The sequence below is a fragment of the Leuciscus leuciscus genome (genome assembly GCF_965113295.1).
Source record: "Leuciscus leuciscus genome assembly, chromosome: 22".
Taxonomy (NCBI): domain Eukaryota; kingdom Metazoa; phylum Chordata; class Actinopteri; order Cypriniformes; family Leuciscidae; genus Leuciscus; species Leuciscus leuciscus.
The window spans coordinates 670,385-695,384 of record NC_138746.1 but is presented as its reverse complement, the minus strand read 5'-3'; the positions used below and the strand labels follow the sequence as shown (position 1 = coordinate 695,384).

Sequence of the window (25,000 nt, the reverse complement as noted above, 5' to 3'; positions counted from 1 at the left end):
AGACACACTCGAGCTCACACTGCTAACAGGACAGAGATCAGAGACACTAAACCATCCAGTGGAACAGCAGAGTATAAAACATGTTTGCTAAGTTAATCATCAATATTGGATCTCTAAAAAGACCCACAATTCATTGCATAAACCCGGGAGCACCGAAGAAGATTCTGAAGAGCGAAACACATCGAACTCAATACACAACATGTCATGGAAAAACATCTTTAAAGGAGTCGTTCACTTCAGAATTACAATATCCCACGTCATCCGAGATGTTCATGTGTTTCTTTCTTCAGTCGGAAAGAAATGACGGTTTTTGAGGAAAACACTCCAGGATTTTCTCCATATAGTGACTTCAATGGAGTCCAACGGGTCGAAGGTCCAAATGTGAGTTTCAGTGCAGCTTCAAAGTCTCGACACGATCCAGCCGAGGAATAAGAGTCTTATCTAGACAAACCAGCCGACATTTTAGAACATTTATATACTTTTAACCACAAATGCTCATCGTGCACTCGCTGTGATGCGACACACATTACGTCATCAGGTTATAAGGTCACTCACTGAAACTGCGATTTGGACCTTCAACCCGTTGGACCCACTGAAGTCACTATTACCCCTTTTCCACCAAAAAAGAACTGGTTCGGAAATGAAGCTAGCGCAAGTTCTGCCAGGAAGACTCAATCGTTCGCGTCATTAATTACCTCCTCATCTATCCAATTATATCACTTACTGTAGCTTAAAAGGGCAGCGCTTACACATGTCTGAGTTCGCAGATGCTGTCACTCCAGTACCTCCATCCTCCCCGCCTCCACCAAGATGGGATCTTTCCTCCAACTCCTCTACTCAACCAAGCTGGGTCCTCCCTCTATCAACCCCAACACCATCAGTCAGGCTATCCCTTCCATCCTGAAGACTTCAGATGTCTTTTCCTCCATCCACCCCACCACCACCAGATGGCCCCTCTCCTTACTCCGCCGGGGGGTGAGCGGCGCCCCCGCCTTCGTCTTCAGGCGGGACTCGCAGATTCAGTACCCTCTGAATGCGAGTTATGAACAGGGCCTACGCCAAAGAACCTGATTGCTTGCTGAGCTCCTAAATAAATGTTATTGTTACAGTATTAATTCTCCCAAGTCTTTCTGGTAGAACTGGTGCTGGTTAAAAGTTGGTTCAACTTGCGAACCTTCTCAGAACCTGTTTGTTTTTCCACTGACTAGAGAGCCCAGCGAACGACGTCGTTATGTCACTGTGTACGTCGCCATACGTCTCAGCTTTCCCAACTTCAAGCATAACAATTACAATGTTGGACTACATCGTCTTTCTGCAAATGTTTCTCCTGGCTTTGCGATCCTATATTGGGATCATAAGAAGACGTTTAGAACACATTTGTGCTGCTCGTCTGGATGACTATAGACAGAGGTTACGTTCCAGAAGAAGTTCGACTATAACCTCAATTTCTTTTCAACTGAAGAAAGAAAGACATGTGAGGAAATCTAACAATCTAGTTTCCTCACAACACAACAGTGTCTCTTTTGCATGTTTTACATTTTGAATTGAATAAACCCAAATCTATTCCAGACTAGCGGCTAGAGAAGTGTGCCAGGATCCAGGCATCTAATGCCGAGGAGAGAGGAGTGTGTTCCCTCTGCCCGACACACACACTGATAGAGGAGTGTGTTCCCTCTGCCCGACACACACACTGATAGAGGAGTGTGTTCCCTCTGCCCGACACACACACTGATAGAGGAGTGTGTTCCCTCTGCCCGACACACACACTGATAGAGGAGTGTGTTCCCTCTGCCCGACACACACACACTGATAGAGGAGTGTGTTCCCTCTGCCCGACACACACACTGATAGAGGAGTGTGTTCCCTCTGCCCGACACACACACTGATAGAGGAGTGTGTTCCCTCTGCCCGACACACACACTGATAGAGGAGTGTGTTCCCTCTGCCCGACACACACACTGATAGAGGAGTGTGTTCCCTCTGCCCGACACACACACTGATAGAGGAGTGTGTTCCCTCTGCCCGACACACACACTGATAGAGGAGTGTGTTCCCTCTGCCTGACACACACACTGATAGAGGAGTGTGTTCCCTCTGGCCGACACACACTGATAGAGGAGTGTGTTCCCTCTGCCTGACACACACACACACTGATAGAGGAGTGTGTTCCCTCTGCCCGACACACACACTGATAGAGGAGTGTGTTCCCTCTGCCCGACACACACACACACTGATAGAGGAGTGTGTTCCCTCTGCCCGACACACACACACACACTGATAGAGGAGTGTGTTCCCTCTGCCTGACACACACACACACACTGATAGAGGAGTGTGTTCCCTCTGCCTGACACACACACACACACTGATAGAGGAGTGTGTTCCCTCTGCCTGACACACACACTGATAGAGGAGTGTGTTCCCTCTGCCTGACACACACACTGATAGAGGAGTGTGTTCCCTCTGCCCGACACACACACACACACTGATAGAGGAGTGTGTTCCCTCTGCCTGACACACACACTGATGTCTGACTCGAGCAGAAACCCTGAGACGGGAGAGATGCTCAGTGAAAACTGCTGATCACTGAACTCCTGAAGCGCTGTAATGGAAAGTGCAGTCGTCTAATATTCAGATGGAAGTCCCAGTTCCCATTAACGTCTGATCATCGGGAACAGTAGATGTGCTGCGGTTTCCCAGCGAGAGGAGAAACTGGGTCAGGATGAAGCTGAAAGCAGTGTCATATTCATTCTCTCAGTCTCCCTCAGTAACGACTTAATCAGCCAGACTGCTTTATTAATCTGTGTCTCTTCTCTGACGTGTCTCACAGCAGCCGACGCTCGAGGAGAAGAGAAACACCAGAGTATTATAGCAGCTACTGGGATAAAGATAGCGGCCCGCTAACTCATTTTACTTTTACAGATGAGACTAGTTAGTCCTATTTAAGTAAACAATACATATAGGTGGTCAGCACCGTTGGGCTCGGGCGGCCCGTGTTCGAGTCCCGGCTCATCCCGTCTCTCTCCCACCTCACTTCTGTCACATGCCTGTCCTGTCTTGTGTAGCACATGTGGTGTTTGTGTTCCTGTCATTGTTTTGACCCCACCCTCCTTGTTATCATTATTATTGGTTTCATTTGCCCCACCTGTTGTTCCTCATTACCTGCCTGATTTGTCCCTTTTATAAGTTCCTTTGTGTTTGCAGTCTGTGTCGGATTGTTGTCTTGTACACGTCTCCCGTTTCCCCGTGACCCGTTTGGTATGTTCACTTTTGAAGTTGTTGTTTGGTATTTTTGTAATGTTTTCCCCCTCGTGGGTGTTTGTTTTACGTTGTTCTTTTGTTTATTAAAAAATCCCTTTCCTCTGCACTTGAGTTTTCCTTGTTTTCTTAGTTTCCCGTGACAGAACGATCCGACCATGTCAAAAACTCAGCAGAGGATAGTCCCAGCATCCACTTGTTCCCCCGGTCTCATGCCAACAGTATGAACGCATTTCTTCGTGTTCAATCATTGATTGCGCTCTGCCAGCAGGGAACTGATCTAAGGAAGTTCGCGGTCAAATTCCTTAGTGCAGCAGAGGGACTGGGTCTTAATGAGGAGCCCCTCAAGGACCTTTTCTTTTATGCCCTTGATGAGCCCATGGATTGGGTACTGAGAAGGGCGTATGACCGCAGCACTTTTGAGGGTATGGTGGAGGGTCTCGCTCGCCTGCAGGAGCGAGAGGCCATGAAGAGGGTCTCAGTTCCGGTGACCTCAGTACCGGTGGTCCCGAGTCCAGTGTTCCCAGTTCCGATGGTCCCGAGTCCAGTGGTCCCAGTTCCAGTGGCTCCAGTTCCAGTGGTCTCGAAACGGGAGGAGGAGGAAGAAGACTCCTTCCGTGACTGTTCCGGTGACCTCAGTTCCGGTGGTCCCTGTTCCGGTGGTCCCTGTTCAGTGGTCCCTGTTCCGGTGGTCCCTGTTCCAGTGATCCTGCTCGCACTGCCTGCACCACCTCAGCGATGCGTCACGTCTGCGTCACGTCTGCCCAGCCAGAGACTGTTCACGTCACGTCTGCCGAGCCTGTGTCTTCGGACAAGATGGCCGCCACCGAGAGTGTTCCCGTCACGCCTGCCGAGCCTGTGTCTTCGGACAAGATGGCCGCCACCGAGAGTGTTCCCGTCACGCCTGCCGAGCCTGTGTCTTCGGACAAGATGGCCGCCGCCGAACCTGTTCACGTCACGCCTGCCGAGCCTGTGTCTTCGGACAAGATGGCCGCCGTCGAGCCTGTGTCTGTTCCTGAGCCGGAGCCAGTGTCTGTTCCTGAGCCGGAGCCAGTGTCTGTTCCTGAGCCGGAGCCAGTGTCTGTTCCTGAGCCGGAGCCAGTGTCTGTTCCTGAGCCGGAGCCAGTGTCTGTTCCTGAGCCGGAGCCAGTGTCTGTTCCTGAGCCGGAGCCAGTGTCTGTTCCTGAGCCGGAGCCAGTGTCTGTTCCTGAGCCGGAGCCAGTGTCTGTTCCTGAGCCGGAGCCAGTGTCTGTTCCTGAGCCGGAGCCGGAGTCTGTTCCTGTGTCTGTTCCGGAGCCGGAGTCTGTTCCTGTGTCTGTTCCGGAGCCGGAGTCTGTTCCTGTGTCTGTTCCGGAGCCGGAGTCTGTTCCTGTGTCTGTTCCGGAGCCGGAGCCGTCTGTTCCTGAGCCCTCAGTGACCGCGACACTGGCCATTATGGCCACAGCCATGTGGTGTGTGTGGGCTACGCACACACTTGGACCGGTGGTGTCTGTTCCTGAGCCGGTGGTGCCAGTTCCAGTGCCCGAGCCGGTGGTTCCAGTTCCAGTGCCTGAGCCGGTGGTGCCAGTTCCAGTGCCTCAGCCGGTGGTATCTGTTCCTGAACCGGTGGTGTCTGAGCCGGTGGTATCTGTTCCTGAGCCGGTGGTGTCTGCTCTTGAGCCGGTGATATCTATTCCTGAGCCGGTGGTGTCTGCTCCTGAGCCGGTGGTGTCTGCTCCTGAGCCGGTGGTGTCTGTTCCTGAGCCGGTGGAGTCTGTTCCAGTGCCTGAGCCGGTGGTGCCAGTTCCAGTGCCTGAGCCGGAGGTGCCAGTTCCAGTGCCTGAGCCGCTGGTGCCAGTGCCTGAGCCGGAGGTGCCAGTTCCAGTGCCTGAGCCGTTGGTGCCAGTTCCAGTGCCTGAGCCGGTGGTGCCAGTTCCAGTGCCTGAGCCGGTGGTGCCAGTTCCAGTGCCTGAGCCGGTGGAGTCTGTTCCAGTGCCTGAGCCGGTGGAGTCTGTTCCAGTTCCTGAGCCGGTGGAGTCTGTTCCAGTTCCTGAGCCGGTGGAGTCTGTTCCAGTTCCTGAGCCGGTGGAGTCTGTTCCAGTTCCTGAGCCGGTGGAGTCTGTTCCAGTTCCTGAGCCGGTGGAGTCTGTTCCAGTTCCTGAGCCGGTGGAGTCTGTTCCAGTTCCTGAGCCGGTGGAGTCTGTTCCAGTTCCTGAGCCGGTGGAGTGGCCGCCCGAGGGGTCTGCTCCGCCCTGGCCGCCCGAGGGAGAGTCTGCTCCGCCCTGGCCGCCCGAGGGAGAGTCTGCTCCGCCCTGGCCGCCCGAGGGAGAGTCTGCTCCGCCCTGGCCGCCCGAGGGAGAGTCTGCTCCGCCCTGGCCGCCCGAGGGAGAGTCTGCTCCGCCCTGGCCGCCCGAGGGAGAGTCTGCTCCGCCCTGGCCGCCCGAGGGAGAGTCTGCTCCGCCCTGGCCGCCCGAGGGAGAGTCTGCTCCGCCCTGGCCGCCCGAGGGAGAGTCTGCTCCGCCCTGGCCGCCCGAGGGAGAGTCTGCTCCGCCCTGGCCGCCCGAGGGAGAGTCTGCTCCGCCCTGGCCGCCCGATGGAGTCTCTGTTCCGCCCTGGCCTCCAGAACTGTCCATTTTCCCTGCCCCACCCCGGTCTGTCTTTTCTGTTTCCCCTGTCCCACCCTGGTCTGTCCCTCCCGTCCCACCCTGGTCTGTCTTTCCTGTTCCCCCTGTCCCACACTGGTCTGTCCTTCCCGTCCCGCCCTGGTCTGTCCCTCCCGTCCCTAATGGAGCGTCTGGTAGCCGCTCCTTTAGGAGGGGGTAATGTCACATGCCTGTCCTGTCTTGTGTAGCACATGTGGTGTTTGTGTTCCTGTCATTGTTTTGACCCCACCCTCCTTGTTATCTTATTATTGGTTTCATTTGCCCCACCTGTTGTTCCTCATTACCTGCCTGATTTGTCCCTTTTATAAGTTCCTTTGTGTTTGCAGTCTGTGTCGGATCGTTGTCTTGTACACGTCTCCCGTTTCCCCGTGACCCGTTTGGTATGTTCACTTTTGAAGTTGTTGTTTGGTATTTTGTAATGTTTTCCCCCTCGTGGGTGTTTGTTTTACGTTGTTCTTTTGTTTATTAAAAATCCCTTTCCTCTGCACTTGAGTTTTCCTTGTTTTCTTAGTTTCCCGTGACAACTTCCTGTCAACTCTCTACTGTCCTGTCCCAATAAAAGGCAAAAATCACAACAAAAAAATAATACATGACGACAGAGTTGGTGTTCGCAAGAGCGTCTGTCATCGCTTACTCAGGGTCGCACCATATTTAAAGGAACAATAAGCTAAACCCACCGCTAACAGAGCTACACACACCGCTAACAGAGCTACACACACCGCTAATAGAGCTACACGCTAACAGAGCTACACACACCGCTAATAGAGCTACACGCTAATAGAGCTACACATACCGCTAACAGAGCTACACACCGCTAATAGAACTACACACCGCTAATAGAGCTACACACACCGCTAACAGAGCTACACACACCGCTAATAGAGCTACACGCTAACAGAGCTACACACACCGCTAATAGAGCTACACACTAATAGAGCTAAACCCACCACTAATAGAGCTACACACCGCTAATAGAGCTATACACACACCGCTAACAGAGCTACACACACCGCTAATAGAGCTACACACTAATAGAGCTAAACCCACCACTAATAGAACTACACACCGTTAATAGAGCTACACACACCGCTAACAGAGCTACACACACCGCTAATAGAGCTACACACTAATAGAGCTAAACCCACCACTAATAGAACTACACACCGCTAATAGAGCTACACACACCGCTAACAGAGCTACACACACCGTTAATAGAGCTACACACACCGCTAATAGAGCTACACACTAATAGAGCTAAACCCACCACTAATAGAGCTACACACACCGCTAATAGAGCTACACACACCGCTAATAGAGCTACACACACCGCTAATAGAGCTACACGCTAATAGAGCTAAACCCACCACTAATAGAGCTATACACACCGTTAATAGAGCTACACACACCAGAGCTGCACGTTAATAGAGCTACACACACCACTAATAGAGCTATACACACACCGCTAATAGAGCTACACGCTAATAGAGCTACACGCACCACTAATAGAGCTACACGCTAACAGAGCTACACACACCGCTAATAGAGCTACACGCTAATAGAGCTAAACCCACCACTAATAGAGCTATACACACACCGCTAAGAGCTATACACACACCGCTAATAGAGCTACACGCTAATAGAGCTAAACCCACCACTAATAGAGCTACACACACCGTTAATAGAGCTAAACACACCGTTAATAGAGCTACACGCTAATAGAGCTGCACGCTAATAGAGCTACACACACCACTAATAGAGCTATACACACACCGCTAATAGAGCTACACGCTAATAGAGCTACACGCACCACTAATAGAGCTACACGCTAACAGAGCTACACACACCGCTAATAGAGCTAAACACACCACTAATAGAGCTACACACACCGCTAATAGAGCTACACACACCGCTAATAGAGCTACACGCTAATAGAGCTAAACCCACCACTAATAGAGCTACACACCGCTAATAGAGCTATACACACACCACTAATAGAGCTACACACACCGTTAATAGAGCTACACACACCGTTAATAGAGCTACACGCTAATAGAGCTGCACGCTAATAGAGCTGCACGCTAATAGAGCTACACACCGCTAATAGAGCTGCACGCTAATAGAGCTGCACGCTAATAGAGCTACACGCTAATAGAGCTGCACGCTAATAGAGCTGCACGCTAATAGAGCTAAACCCACCACTAATAGAACTACACACCGCTAATAGAGCTACACACACCACTAATAGAGCTATACACACACCGCTAATAGAGCTACACGCTAATAGAGCAACACGCACCACTAATAGAGCTATACACACACCGCTAATAGAGCTGCACACTAATAGAGCTACACACACCACTAATAGAGCTATACACACACCGCTAATAGAGCTACACGCTAATAGAGCTACACGCACCACTAATAGAGCTACACGCTAACAGAGCTACACACACCACTAATAGAGCTACACGCTAACAGAGCTACACACACCGCTAATAAGAGCTAAACACACCACTAATAGAGCTACACGCTAACAGAGCTACACACACCGCTAATAAGAGCTAAACACACCACTAATAGAGCTACACACACCACTAATAGAGCTACACACACCACTAATAGAGCTACACACACACCGCTAATAGAGCTACACACACCAATAGAGCTACACACACCGCTAATAGAGCTACACGCTAATAGAGCTAAACCCACCACTAATAGAGCTACACACCGCTAATAGAGCTATACACACACCACTAATAGAGCTACACACACTGTTAATAGAGCTACACACACCGTTAATAGAGCTACACGCTAATAGAGCTGCACGCTAATAGAGCTACACACACCACTAGTAGAGCTATACACACACCGCTAATAGAGCTACACGCACCACTAATAGAGCTACACACACCGCTAATAGAGCTACACGCACCACTAATAGAGCTACACACACCGCTAATAGAGCTACACACACCACTAATAGAGCTACACGCTAATAGAGCTACACACACCACTAATAGAGCTACACGCACCACTAATAGAGCTACACACACCGCTAATAGAGCTACACACACCACTAATAGAGCTACACGCTAATAGAGCTACACACACCGCTAATAGAGCTACACGCACCACTAATAGAGCTACACACACCGTTAATAGAGCTACACGCTAATAGAGCTACACACACCACTAATAGAGCTACACACACCACTAATAGAGCTACACACACCACTAATAGAGCTACACACACCGTTAATAGAGCTACACGCTAATAGAGCTACACACACCACTAATAGAGCTACACACACCACTAATAGAGCTACACACACCGCTAATAGAGCTACACGCTAATAGAGCTACACGCACCACTAATAGAGCTACACACACACCGTTAATAGAGCTACACGCTAATAGAGCTACACACACCACTAATAGAGCTACACACACCACTAATAGAGCTACACACACCGCTAATAGAGCTACACGCTAATAGAGCTACACGCACCACTAATAGAGCTACACACACACCGCTAATAGAGCTACACACACCGTTAATAGAGCTACACGCTAATAGAGCTACACACACCACTAATAGAGCTACACGCTAATAGAGCTAAACCCACCACTAATAGAACTACACACCGCAAATAGAGCTACACACACCGCTAACAGAGCTACACACACCGCTAATAGAGCCATACACACACCGCTAATAGAGCTACACACACCGTTAATAGAGCTACACGCTAATAGAGCTACACGCACCACTAATAGAGCTACACGCTAACAGAGCTACACACACCGCTAATAGAGCTACACGCTAACAGAGCTACACACACCGCTAATAGAGCTACACGCAAATAGAGCTAAACCCACCACTAAGAGAACGGAGCGGAGAGAACGACCACACACTCCAGCGGAGAGAACGAGAGAACGACCAGTGCAACGTCCAGCGGTGTTTGGGAAACGCAGCCCTGATCAGTTGTGCTGAATGACACGTGTTCAAGGCATCTAGAAGGTTGGTTTCTGTTCACATTTTAGCCTGAGATTCAGTACCGGGACCCAGCGGTCCCTTCTTCCGGGACTTTAGGCATGTTTACCTCAATAACTGTAAAGAAACTGTAAGTCATTAGTAGAAGTGTTACTGACATTATGCCAGAGCTGCCTTGGTCGCGGTCTGCCATTGTCTGAGATGCTTGAATATTAATAAAAACAACCATTTAAGTAATAAAAAAGATTAATTTCTATGAAATGTTTTGTTTTCCACAAATTCTGTGTTGTGAATTTTCTAGTAATCTAAAGAAGACATATAACATTCATTTAATTGATCTTTTATGTGAAATTAAACTTTTTTGTCGAACAACATGCGGCACAACTGAGCTTTAATACTGTTAAAATTACAACATAGAAGAAAAAGTGTGATTTTGATGGTTTATTATTATTAGTGTTAGTATTATTATTAAATGGAGATATCTAAATTCTACTGTACAACAGTAATATATTATCAAGTTAAACCGAACTTGAGTTTGACGGGTTGTGGTGAAGACCTTTGAGTCTCCGTGTGTTAATGATATAATGATAGTTTTTCTGAAATGAAACTGTAAAATGCTGATGAACTTCAGTGAGTCTCAGAGCGGCTCTGGATGTGCGTTCATGTTCTCATATAGTGAGACAACACAGCGAGCGTCACGCGTGCTTCAGTGTGTGTGTGTGTGTGTGTGTGTGTGTGTGTGTGAGGTAAATAAAACCGCGCGTCTGCGCCACTCATTCACACAGAACATGCCGGATTCGTATTTAAATAGTCTCACTATCGCGTATAGATGTGTCCTCAGGGGCCCAAATTTGGCACCGATTGATGTAATGTGAATCGGTACTCGGTAGTATCGACGTAATTCGGTCAGTGCCATTAAAGTACAGAGTTCGGAACCCGACCCGACCTAGAAGATCCTCCTTCTAATGATTTAAGCCTGTAATACGGTGTAAAACACCCACTGATTCTGGAGTGCTGAGATATAACACTCATCCAGTGCAGTGGGGTCTGTGTGAGCACTAGAGGTGCGGGAACATGCATTCATACAGTATATGAATCACGATTCGATCTTCTTCCGATTTGCATCGATTCAAAAATTTTAAAAATCGATTTTCTAAAGTGTTCCCTTTAACTTCAGTGACGGACACACAGATGAAGTACGAGCACAGATGATCTCGAATTCAGTTCTCTTTCACACATACACACACAGTTATGTCACAATGCACACTGTGTGTACTGTAGAGTGTTCAATGTAAACAGAGTCTGTTATGTCTTACGCAAACGAAAACAAAAGGGAGAAACTCGGATGTGTAAATATATCCGTGCATTCATTCTTAAAGGGACAGCAGCCTCATAAACTGTTGCCATCCGTTTCATTAATGTTAATTTACACACCAAAAAATTCTCCTCAATATGAATCAATTTATATTTAATTCATACAGTGAAAATTATACAGTGTTTTCTTTTTACATTTGATTATTCAATGTCGGCAGTATCTCTTACTATGTTAAATAGACCTATGCCACTGTACCTGAAAAGCTAAAAAGTTTATTTAATTTATATGAGCAAATACCTTTAACTCTGTTACTGAAGTAAAGTTTGAATGAATGCACTGGATTGATCTGGATAATAACACTACTGTCTTCTGTACATCTGCTTTACAGCTGGATTTAATTATTTTTATAATTGATGAGTTTTGCAACATTAACACTGTTAAATGCTGTTTATTTCTGTGAAGAAGCTTTTGAGTCTGTGTTGTATAAAGCGCTGATGTGGTTTAAACGGTTGACCACAATCTTCCATTAGAGAAACAGCCAATCATGTTTATAATACTCCAGTGCATTAAATCTTTGATTACTGTATTGCTGAAATAAAACTAGTATTAAACAGCAGCTGATCTCAGTGTAAATCCATCAGCCGTGACATTACCCAGCAAACGGGAACTTTGGCTAATGTTCTGGCAAGATTCCTCATTATTTATACATAACTCATGGAAAAAAAAAATTCTGAAACATTTTAACACTTTTAAAGGTTACACTTTATTATAAGGTGTCATTGTTAAAGTGTAATTATATATTTAGGTAATGAGTAATATTAATTAACTACATGTACTTACTATAGGGTTAGGGTTTGGTTGAGGGTTAGTTGTGTGTAATTATGCATAATTTACTGTTATTACTATGGTAATTACAAGTAACATATGTAACAAGTGGTTGTAAAATGTTACAACTGGTTTCGGAATGTTCAGAGAACGGAGTAACAGAGTAAATGTACAGAGTAACGTTTCTATAATGTTTGAAGATTCAAAACGCACAAAAAAACTATATGTTGTGCACATTCAAAGAACATTGATAAATAATGTTTTCATAAGTTAATGAGAAGGTTAGCAGAACGTTGTTAGAACACATTTTCATTAGCAGAACCTCACAGTATAAACGGTCCCAGCGGTGGGTTTATGCTAGTAAACATCTCAATATGCCCTACTTAACGGCTTAACTACAATCTTCCATAGTTCCTGCTGTGACACAGGTCACACACACATTCCTGCTGAGACACAGGTCACACACACGTTCCTGCTGGACACACACGACCTGCGCAGCTCTCTTAAACAGCAGTGCTAACTGGAGCTTGACTAGACAGCGAGAGAGACGCCGTTTCAGGACACTGCTCGTTTTGTTTTCCTTCAGATTCAGAGAGCGGACACACATCGGACCTGACAGCCTGCAGGAACACACACACACACTCTTCAGACGACATCACATCTCTCCACGGTCATGCTCCACTCGTCTGCTTTCAGACACACACTCTATAGATGAATAAAATAAAACACAGACGACCGCACTGATGAACAACGAGTCTCTCTCGCCCGTTTCCCTGAGCGATCAGTGTTCATCATCAAACTGTACTTACTGTACCCCATTATACTTCCACATCACTGACACACACGTTTAACAGAGACACAGAGGATTCATTCAGGGGGAAAACACAGAACTTACATCATCTACTGGAAATTTACTGGTTGATATCATATTATTAACACTATATATATATAGACATACTGTCACGGCAGACTAAAAACAAAAGGTGTGAGGACTCAAATGCTGGAGAAAATAAGAATTTATTAATGAAAACACAAAACAAACCCACGTGGGGGAAAACAGAACTAAGTAAATACAAAAACAACAACAGACTAAGAAAACTCTGGAAACTCTCGGGGAACAGGAAACAAAAGACAACGTACCGACACAGACTGCAAACAAGAGGGAACTAATAAAGGGAAACTAATCAGGAGGGAACAGGTGGATGAACTCAAACAATAATCAGATAACAAGGGGGAGGGATCAGACAATAACACGAGCACATGGCCCAAAATAACAAAACACCCATGTGCAGCACAAGACAGGACAGGCATGTGACACATACACTCATTCAAAAAATACTGTAAAACAGTTAAATATTATTGTAATGTAAACTATCTGTTTTCTATGTGAATATATATATATATATATATTAGAAACACCCGTGTACTGATGAATAATCCACGACTGTGTACCAAACTAAATAAATAGTCAACTATGATTTTGGTGACTTTAAAGCCATAATTATTATGATGACAAAGAGAGAAAAATATAAACAAAACAACAATAAAGCAGAGAGACAGATACATAGAGAGAGAGTGAGAGAGAGAGTGTGAGAGAGCGAGAGAGTGTGTGTGAGAGTGTGAGAGAGTGAGAGGGTGTGAGAGAGTGAGAGAGAGTGTGTGTGAGAGAGTGAGAGAGAGTGTGAGAGAGTGTGAGAGAGTGAGAGAGAGAGAGAGTGAGAGAGAGTGAGAGAGAGAGAGTGTGAGAGAGAGTGAGAGAGAGTGAGAGAGAGTGTGTGAGAGAGAGTGTGAGAGAGTGAGAGAGAGTGAGAGACAGTGTGTGTGAGAGAGCGAGAGAGAGAGAGAGAGAGAGAGAGAGAGAGAGAGAGAGAGAGAGAGTGAGTGAGTGAGAGAGTGTGAGTGAGTGTGTGTGAGAGTGTGAGAGAGTGTGAGAGAGTGAGAGAGAGTGAGTGAGAGAGTGTGTGTGAGAGAGCGAGAGAGCGAGAGAGAGTGAGAGGTAGAGCTCGCCACACACGCGTGGGCGAAACATTGCAGAATGGATTAAATTGGCCAATTAGTCATTAATTAATTATCATTGGCCGTGAATAAAATGAAGAGTTTGGTTCCAAAACGCGATAAACGCCATTTTTCAAAAAATTGAGTTCCCGCAAAAATCTGTATTGTATAGGGTCGGTATTGAAAAGTCAATTTTTAATCTTACTTGAAATGCGATATCCGCCGTGTTATTCTGTCATGTTTTCTCCCTTTCTTTCCAAACCGCTACAAACGGCAGTCTCCATTCTGCAGAATGCGATAAATCCGCTCAACCAATCACAGCGCACCATTCCACGCATTGTAAACAGTAACGGCGGCGCTTTGAATACATCCGGCATCCTAGTTTTCCTGATCTACTTTGTACTTTTTGATCAACAAACAAACAAAAATATGAATACATTTGACGGCATTGCTGAACCTGTGGTGGTTTCTGCCGTAGGGAAGAAACGTAAGCCATCTAAATCTAATCATTTACGTGAGGAGAATAAGAAGATGAGGCACGCGGGAGGAGGAAACATGCCGACTGTTGCTTGTTCTCACACGACAGCGTCAAACTTCTGTCACGCTGACACGTTAACCCCAGGGGATCTTTTAAAAAACGTTCAATTCTTGTACTCAAAGTCAACGAAAACCGAGCAGGACAAGAGCCATTATACAGCTGATCGCCATCAGAAAAGTTCAGGAGGTATTTTTTAGCGATGGCTGATTGAATGTATGTTTAGTCCAGTACGTGCCTATAAGATTAGTATTGACGAGTTCAGAGGCTGTCATATGTCAAGTCAAGTCAAGTCAAGTTTATTTGTATAGCGCTTTTCACAATATAGATTGTATCAAAGCAGCTTCACAGTATTAAATTTAAATAATACAACAAAGTTTGTTTCAAGAGGAATTTATTGATTGATCAAATTAAATTAAATATCCCCAAAATATCCCCAACTGAGCAAGCCAAAGGCAACAGTGGCAAGGAACCGAAAAACTCCATCAAGTGACCTAATGGTGTCCTAAAACTCCATCAGGTGACCTAATGGAGAAAAAAAACCTTGGGAGAACCCAGGCTCAGTCGGGGGCCAGTTCTCCTCTGGCATTTATGAGCTAGAGGCCGGATTGTAGTTTGAACTGTAGGATTATATGAATGCCTGGTTGAAGAGATGCGACTTTAATCTAGTTTTAAACTGGGAGAGCGAGTCTGAGCAACGAACAGTATCAGGAAGACTATTCCAGAGTTTTGGAGCCAAATGTGAAAATGCTCTCCCTCCTTTGGTGGTTCTGGATATCCTAGGTATGACCAAAAGCCTTGAATTTAGTGATCTTAAAGAGCGCGATGGATTATAGGGCGATAGAAGATCCGTTAAATAGACTGGAGCTAAGCCGTTTAGGGCTTTATAAGTCAGTAGCAATACCTTGTAATTAATACAGAGCTTTATAGGTAACCAATGCAGTGATGATAAAATCTGTGTTATATGATCATATTTTCTTGATCTCGTAAGAACTCTAGCGGCGGCATTTTGGACTAACTGTAGCTTGTTCATTGAGGATGCAGGAAAACCAGCTAATAAAGCATTACAGTAATCCAGTCTCGAGGTCATGAATGCATGAACTAATATGTGAATATGTGGATCAACTTATTTTGTTGTGTATTTTCAACAGTTTCAATATGAAAAATAACTTTGTTATATTGTTATATTGATTCAATGGAATGGATTAATTGCATTTGGAAAAAAAAAGTGTCATGAATTTATTGCATTTTTGGGGGGAAATAATCCCGTTTTAATAATAAATCTTTGAAAATCAAAATCTGGATTTGAATTTTTTTATGTTATTATAACCTAAAGATGCTATGTGAAAGTTTGAAACAGAAAATAGTGGTTTTCATCTTGCCACTTTCTTGGTAAAGAAAACAAATTTTTTACTCATATGAATCAAAATGGATTTATCACGTTTATACCATAATATTCAGAAGTAAACATTGCAGCTGACGGAGTGAACAGTGCAGCTGACGGAGTGAGCAGTGCAGCTGACGGAGTGAACAGTGTAGCTGACAGAGTGAACAGTGTAGCTGACAGAGTGAACAGTGTAGCTGACGGAGTGAACAGTGCAGCTGACAGAGTGAACAGTGTAGCTGACAGAGTGAACAGTGTAGCTGACGGAGTGAACAGTGTAGCTGACGGAGTGAACAGTGTAGCTGACAGTGAACAGTGTAGCTGACAGAGTGAACAGTGTAGCTGACGGAGTGAACAGTGTAGCTGACAGTGAACAGTGTAGCTGACAGAGTGAACAGTGTAGCTGACAGAGTGAACAGTGTAGCTGACGGAGTGAACAGTGTAGCTGACGGAGTGAACAGTGTAGCTGACGGAGTGAACAGTGTAGCTGACAGAGTGAACAGTGTAGCTGACGGAGTGAACAGTGTAGCTGACAGTGAACAGTGTAGCTGACGGAGTGAACAGTGTAGCTGACAGAGTGAACAGTGTAGCTGACAGAGTGAACAGTGTAGCTGACAGTGAACAGTGTAGCTGACAGTGAACAGTGTAGCTGACGGAGTGAACAGTGTAGCTGACAGTGAACAGTGTAGCTGACGGAGTGAACAGTGTAGCTGACAGAGTGAACAGTGTAGCTGACAGAGTGAACAGTGTAGCTGACAGAGTGAACAGTGTAGCTGACGGAGTGAACAGTGTAGCTGACGGAGTGAACAGTGTAGCTGACGGAGTGAACAGTGTAGCTGACGGAGTGAACAGTGTAGCTGACGGAGTGAACAGTGTAGCTGACGGAGTGAACAGTGTAGCTGACGGAGTGAACAGTGTAGCTGACAGAGTGAACAGTGTAGCTGACAGAGTGAACAGTGTAGCTGACAGAGTGAACAGTGTAGCTGACGGAGTGAACAGTGTAGCTGACAGTGAACAGTGTAGCTGACAGAGTGTTTATGTCAGAATGTTTATTTTTAAACCACAACCTTCTAAGTGCTTCTTTTACCGATATATTTAATGGTATCTTTTGCATTTCTCATCCAAACAACGTCAAACTTGGCACTGCTCAACTCGTGCCCGTAGCGAGACACCTGTCAAGTTTAAAATCCATCGGACTAACCGTTTGAGAGATATGCGAATAACAGACAGGATAATTAATTCCAATTAGTCGTTAGATTAGTCGACAAATCGATAAAATAATCGACCGACTAATCGTTTAATTAATAATCGTTTACCCCAGGCCTAACTGACCCCAGATCCCTAATCTGATGTTTCCTCGAGGAGATTCTGGATTCTACTCTAAAACTCCCACACAAACCTCACCAAAGCAGCGCTGCTCTCGGCTCAGTCTGATCCTGTGTTTGAAGAGAGTGGGTTCGCATCCCTAATTAAGATAAACTCCGCTAGAGACATGGGACATCTTCAGACGGTGATAAACACAGAAGTCTCCGACAGACGTGGAGCAGAGGAACAAACGAGAGGCTTGTTAATCACAGCACCAGATAACCTGAGCTAATCACAACACAAACGCCATGCTAATGTTCTAAAAGCCCAGGGGCGACGCTTCACTGAGCGGAACATGCGGAGGAGATGACGGACAGGCTGATCCTGCCTAACGAGAGGCTCGTTAGAGGAGCACATGATGATCAGCTCACGCTCGTTACATGAGTAATCACACACACAGGTTTAACAGCGTGTGATCATCACTGGAGCTCATGGGAACCGGGTGAGTAAGGAAAGGGTTAAACAGAAGAAGTTCCCATTCCTCCCACGCTAACACCGCCCTCTCTAATCCCACAGGAGAAAGACATTCATTCACGGGATTAAGTCACACTGGACGCTTGACAAAACGTCCCCTTAACGGTTTATTAGTGTGTCAATCACAGCCTCGGTGTGAGAGAGAGAACCGTGAGCCCTCCGTCGCTCTGAAAGACAAACATCCATATCAAATGCACTTTATTTGTGGAGGCAGAACTTTCTGTCCTCAGAATAAAAGCAGACGCCACACATCTCTGAGGCTGCACTATATTAACATTTCAAAAGGGAAGATGGGTTGACTGAACACACAACTCTTTGGAGCTTGAGAAATCTTGCTGTATTTCTGTGTGTGACTGACCCAAATACATAAAACATACCGTCACGCACACAAGTTTCCTGGTGCAGTCGTGTTTCTGTGACTGTGTGGATCTGTCATCGGGAACAACATACTCACGTTAGCTCAAGTCTCTGAAACTCAGTGTGAATCAGTCATGATCTTAATGTTCTACGGTAAACTCAGGAGCTGAAGTGATGAAGAGACGTGAGCAGATTTGCTGGATGTTTCAGATTTACAACAACCAGAGCAGATTGAGCCTGAAATAATCTGATCAATATGACAAAAATCATTCAAATAAAAACATTCTCAAATGTATGTATCTGTGATATGCATGTTTATGAAGGTGTATATTATCTCATGTCAGTGGATGAGACATAACATAACTCTCCTTCACATAAACAGCTCTTAGTCATCAAGAAAAAATGACAACTAAACTTCCTGTAGCTTAAGTGACAAACTGCACATGCGCTGAAGTTTTGTTCGATTCTTCGAAACACATGTAATGCACACGTAAATGAATCTGTGAACTGGAGAGCCGTTACGGGTGAGGTGAGATCAAGCGCACGACGAAGGAGATTCAAAAGGAGACTTTCATTCAGAAAGAAGACCAGGAAACATCACCACACATCAACGTACAGTAAAAGATCCAAGACCGGGAACAGGGAGAAACAGGGAGAAACACACAGATCAGGGAAACGAGACTCAGCTGGGGCAAAATAACTCAATGATAGCAACCACAGAAACTAACAAGACACCGCTGAACTACAATAACTAATGAAGGAGTGGCTGGAAACTGAACAATGCAGGTGAGGGCAGGGAGGATGATGGGAAATGTAGGGATCGTGACAATAGCAACATTTAGGGTTCATATAAACAACTTGTAGAATCTGAAATCGGATTGGATTCTTTCTGACTGGCTAAAGTCAGTGCTTATAAACACACCGAATGACAGCAGATCTGACTCTCCCGAGCAAAACTAGGGCTGGGCGATAAAACCAGAACAATAATTATCGCAATATAATCTTCCTCAATAAAAACGATGACATGAGTTCGATTTAATGTTTATGCGCTAAAAGCGGAACGAAAATACTCATCAGAGGATTCTCAATCTCACATCACCATCTTTTACCATGTCTTTACTGCTAATGCTAATGTGGAAGAAATGTGGGATATTCATATCGAATTATATTAATGTAGACATATATTTTTTGTGATAAACTACTGCATTTGTGCATTTATACTAAATGTTTTTAGGCTACTGTTTTATACAAATACCATATAAATCTTATAGTTACATTTTACCATGATGTTAAGGTGCTAACTGTGGTTATCATGATCTAAATATATGTTACTATGAAAGACCAATGGTTAATTTTAATAAAGCTCAAACAGTCAGAATCTTTCAATTTGACCATATAAAAATGAGGTTGTTACATTTTTTTACAGATGCTACTGTTTTTACTGCAATATAAACCTGTTTTTATGTAAAGTGTTTCATGTAAAAGTTCCAAGTGTTCGTCATTTGTCTTTAAACTTGAAAGAAATAAAGATTTGACATTTACTGTGATCATGTTGTGTAAAGTAAAGCTGAAGCGCTCCTGACACACACACAGGCCTCTCCTCCTCGAGACACGCCGAGGCATGTTTCACTCCAGCTACTGTTGATATGAGCACACACACACACACACACACACTCATAAACTACAGATCGCATGTCAGACTCCCTGCTGTCTGAGAGATCATTACAGTACAGCAGAAATCACCGCCAGAGTCTCGCTGAGGACACAAAGCTCCTACAGATGCTGTACAGTCTAACTCCAGGACTTTCAAGAACTACTTCTTTGTTTTTCAAGGACTTCAATCAGAGATCTCACTAATCAAACAATATCTTTATTACCTTTAAATTCTAAAAAAGGTAAATAGATAAACAAAAAATAATCCAATAAAACAAAATGGTACAAATAAGATGCAATGACTGTGGTCTCTTTAATCACTGAAAGGACACTAGAGCCCCTTTCACACAGAGATTCCGGGAAATACACGGATAATGTGTCCCGGGATCATTTGATTTTGGTTCGTTCACACTGCCAGTGGTTTTCCGGAACCTGGAGTGCGCTCACACACATCCCGTAAAGATCCCGTAAGACACGTGACGTCAGGATGTGTTGTAGAAAGGTGTGTGTAATCTTCCTCTACGGCTCTGTCCGCTGTAGTCGTGCTCTTGGTGGATTTATTTAGTTTACTAATGATCTGCACTCTCGATCTCCAGGAACCGCACTCGAGCGTCTTATTCCGGCTTCGGTCGTACACAAACGCATCGCGTACCGTTCCACAAAGCTGGCGAGCGCTCCCAGCTTCAGGATAGCAGGAGCTCCTGGTCTCGGCCTCATTACAGTTTACAGATACTTTTTCGTTCTTTCTTTGTTGATGACGAACACAAACTTTCTTCTAAGAGCAACAAACACCCCTTACGGCATTGGTCCTGGCTCTTGTTCACACAGGGAGCGTTCCGGGACTGATCCTGGCAATGTTACTAGCTCCCCAATATTACGCTCACACTCATGTGAAATGGCTCTATATCTTTATCAGACGGGCTGCAGTGTTAATTTTGTGTGAAAAGATTGCTTTATTGATAAAATGAAACGCTAATTTCACATATAGTGCCCTATTTTAACAATCTGAAACGCAAGTAACTTTGTGGGCGGGTCTCGGGCGCTGTTGCTATTATACCGGCGGGATAAATGACTCTTGCGCCCGACGCAAATCTAAAATGTGTTGGTCTGAAGTAGCTTCATTACTCATAGGTGTGGTTTGGCCATTAAAATAGCATCTGAACGCACCACTGACTTTAGACGAGGTTTCTCCTGGTCAGTGGAGGAATTGTTTTCTGAAACTGCAAAATAGCACCAGGGAACGTTTGCGCCGGAACACGCCTCCTCTTTTCGCTGAACCGCCCCCGGGAACACAAGTTCACTCCTTAGTTTACCGACGTGCGTCTGTGGAGGAAAGAATCCGCTGTGCGTCGGGTGCAAAATAGGAATGATACATGCGTAGGTGTACAAAGTCAATTGCACTGGGTGCAAGATAGGGCCCTTAATGTCTTTCAATAATTCAAGTGCTTTTCAAGTACCTTTTCACAAATATGGCTGTTTTCAAGGGTTTTCTAGGACTTACATTTCAGAAAGTCAAATTCAAGCACTTGAACGAACTTGAAGCAGCTTGAACGAACTCTGCTCACCTTTCCTTCAGTCTCTGTGTTGTGAATGAACACACTGAACACACTTCAGTCTCGTCCACACCAGTGATGGAGTACTCGAGTCCTGGACTCGGACTCGAGTCCGACTCGAGTCCCTATTCTCTGGACTCGAGTCCGACTCGAGACTCTATTCTCAGGACTCGTGACTTGACTTGGACTCGCGGACTGATGACTCGTTCTTGGACTCGGACTCGAGGATATAAAATCGGACTTGAGCATTCATCAAATGAATGACGTTGGATGAAGTTTCTGACTAAATAGGATTTAAAATTTGATATAAGATGTTACACTTTTCCTGTTTTGGGCTCCAAGACCGGACGGGATCTCTTTTTTTCCTGCATATATGAACGAGCAGAGAGAAAGCCCCAGCCGCGCGCGCGCTCTCACCGTCTTCAAACAACACGAGCGGTGCTCCCTCCTCACGCATATTAATCAAAATCAATTGACACGATAGTAAAAGGTCGGAAGACCGAAGTTTCACGTAGATCATTCAGAGATTTTTTTCTCCTGAATTACCGCGAGGTGTGAATTGTGCTGAAAAAAAACTAAAAACGTTTGCCTTATCTTCTCTGAAAAGCGTTCCGCACATTCAGCTGACATTAGCCACAATTTCAATAAACGAAAAGACCTATCTAGTGATGAAATGTTTTCTGTGTTGACACAAATCTTGTCCTGTCCTAAACTGCCGAGATAATCACACAAGGCGTGCCGTATAGGAGGATCTTTGTTGACATCTTTGTACGCATGCGCGAGTGGTTGTGTGGCAACAAAACAAACAGTATTGCGGGCAGTAAAGACGCGACGAGCACTTTAAAGAGAGTTAGCGGGCGAAATCCACAATATATAAGCACTTTAACATCTGAAGACCGGAGGAGGTTTGGAGAGAAGCTCAAAATTTGTATTGGTGACAAAATCGAAGTTATTCAAAGCCCATGTATGAGATCTGGGATGACAAAAAACGTTGGTCCGACTTGCCCGTGTCTTGGCCACCAATCTGCTGGGGAGACATTTATTCTTATTTAATAGAAACCCCTGGACCCTTCACTCATGAAAGATTAAAGGCTTTCAAAAGTCTGGAGGCCTATGATTATTTTGTTTTTTCGAAAAGTTGGGCCGATCTTTTCTGCCAAACAGAAAGCAGTGATCGTGCTAAAAGCAGAGGTTAGAACAGCCTTTTCTTTTGCTTTTAAGTTTTGCGATCCAGAATAGCCCATTTTGATGTGAGGAACATAGTCTGGGTGCTGTGGATCGCGGTTTGGGACACCTGAATCAGAACGCGAAAACATATGACTCGGTTGATTTGACTCATTTTTTTTATTTTTTTTATTCAATCTTCTATAAATACATAGTCACTAGACTTAGGCCTACCATGAACAAAATGAGCCTCACAAACTCGATCAGTAACGTTAGCTGCAGGAATCCAGGCTTTCTTCGGAGCGTCCAGGTTCAATCGCCTAATTGCACGCAACCATTTCTTTCGTTTTTCGCGATCCTTTTCGGAGGGAATTCGAAAAAACTTTTTATCAGGCCCCCAACGAGCCGTACAATCGACCACACAGCAAGAGTGAACCATCCTCTTCTCTAAATCCTCCTCCAAACGTGCAAAACAATCAAATTAGAGGTATCTAGCGGTGTTTCCTGCCACACGATTCCCATGATGCAACGCGACAAACATAAACAATGACGTCACAAAAGATCCGCCTATAGGCTACACGTCCATTAATGACACGTCCGATTCGCGAACTAATGACTCCTTTGAACGATTCACTTTAATGAATGGTTAAAACAACTGACCATCTGTCCAACAACGAACTCACGAGACGTCTGAATCGGTGTATAACAAATCGGTAACACTTTACAATATGTTCCATTTATTAAACTCTAGTTAACTACATTAGTTAACATTTAGGCTACTATTAATAAACTGCACTTCTACAGCATTGTTAATGTTAATTTCAACATTTAGCCTACTAATAGCCTACATTATTGAAATCAAATTTTTTATTTATATTTATTTATATTGTATTTATTATTTATAATTGTCAACACAGTGGTGTCATTTTTGTTTAATGTAGACCCTCTTTTATAATTATATCAGCTCTTTAAAGGTGCCAGAGTAGAGAAATGTTCGCAGTCTTGAAATATAACACAGACTCAACCTTGATGACTCGACTCGGACTCGAACACTGGGGACTCGAGACTCGACTCGGACTCGAACTCAGGTAATGGTGACTCGACTCGGACTCGACTCGGTCTCTTCTTTGGTGACTCGGACTTGGACTCGGACTCGAACACGGGGACTCGAGACTTGACTCGGACTCGACAATTGGTGACTCGACTACAACACTGGTCCACACGCTCTGCTGTAGATGAATAACACACAACTAGACAAACAACAATCATCAGAATCATCAGACCTCACAATTACTAAAGACCAAACACAAGCCACAGATACTAACATATGATCTAACGTCTCTGACCCGTGTGACATACAATACAACTGAGTAAATCAGTGTTAAAATAATAATTCAATTCAAATTCAATACACTGAATTATGTATGATACATGTGGATGATGTCATCATAATCCATTGGCCAACAGTGATTCTCAGTCTCTGGTGTTTCTGGCCCGTTCAGACACAGAGCTCAAGTGTTGGTGTCGTTCTTCCAGTGTCCCGTTACACAGATAATGAGATTACACGTGTGTAAAGTGGATTAGCCAGAGGTCAGTCTGCTGCAACACACACTCACACACTCGCAATCACGGTCTGAAACTAAACATGCGCGTTTACAGAGAAGAAAAGAAACACCATGAGATGTGTGATCTAACACACACACACACACTAACCCGACCCCTAAACCTTCCCATCACACACACACACACACACACACACACACACACTAACCCGACCCCTAAACCTTCCCATCACACACACACACACACACACACACACACACACACACACACACACACTAACCCGACCCCTAAACCTTCCCATCACACACACACACACACGCTAACCCGACCCCTAAACCTTTCCATCACACACTCTAGGGTTGTGCCGATAGATGATAGTATCGTGTATCGACGATAGTCAGAGATATCGCTGCTGGCAGATTCCTTTGACGATATCAATAAGATAATTAGCTCGTTTTCCAATTAATGTATTAAATCATTATTATTATTATTATTATGAAGCTAGTATTGTTATTAAATTAATTAGGAACTACAATTAATTTGCCTTGCCTAAATTCATAACGACATCACCACACCTGTGACATCACCGACGCGCGTATGAGATCCATTCACACATTGTCAAGAGTGCTTGTTTTAACAGACGCATCATTCTTATACAGAGCCAAGATGAAGACGGCATCGTTGTTCGTCGGTATTTTGTTTCCATAGCACATTAACAAAACATTTAATGACACTAATAACACTAAAAACAATACAATTACAAAATATTAATATCACTAAAATTATATAGGCCTAATAACAGTCTTTAGTTCACGAACACAAACTCTGCCATCTGTGAAAATCAAAAGCAACTTCAAACACTTGTTTAACAAGTAATATTCTTCTAATTGTTTCACTGTCAATAATGTAAGTCCACAAGAGAA

At 44.8% G+C, this 25,000-nt stretch overlaps 1 protein-coding gene and 1 long non-coding RNA gene across 2 annotated transcripts in view; both read right to left on the bottom strand.

Moving 5' to 3' along the window:
- ptk7b (protein tyrosine kinase 7b) overlaps positions 1-25,000 on the bottom strand; it is a 100,328-nt gene that overhangs the window by 55,399 nt on the left and 19,929 nt on the right. The window lies entirely within an intron of this gene.
- On the bottom strand, positions 19,999-23,786 carry LOC309486288. The gene is made up of 2 exons (XR_014201454.1): positions 23,720-23,786; positions 19,999-21,405 (listed from the first exon to the last, which is right to left on the bottom strand). It is a non-coding gene; the product is annotated as an uncharacterized lncRNA (long non-coding RNA).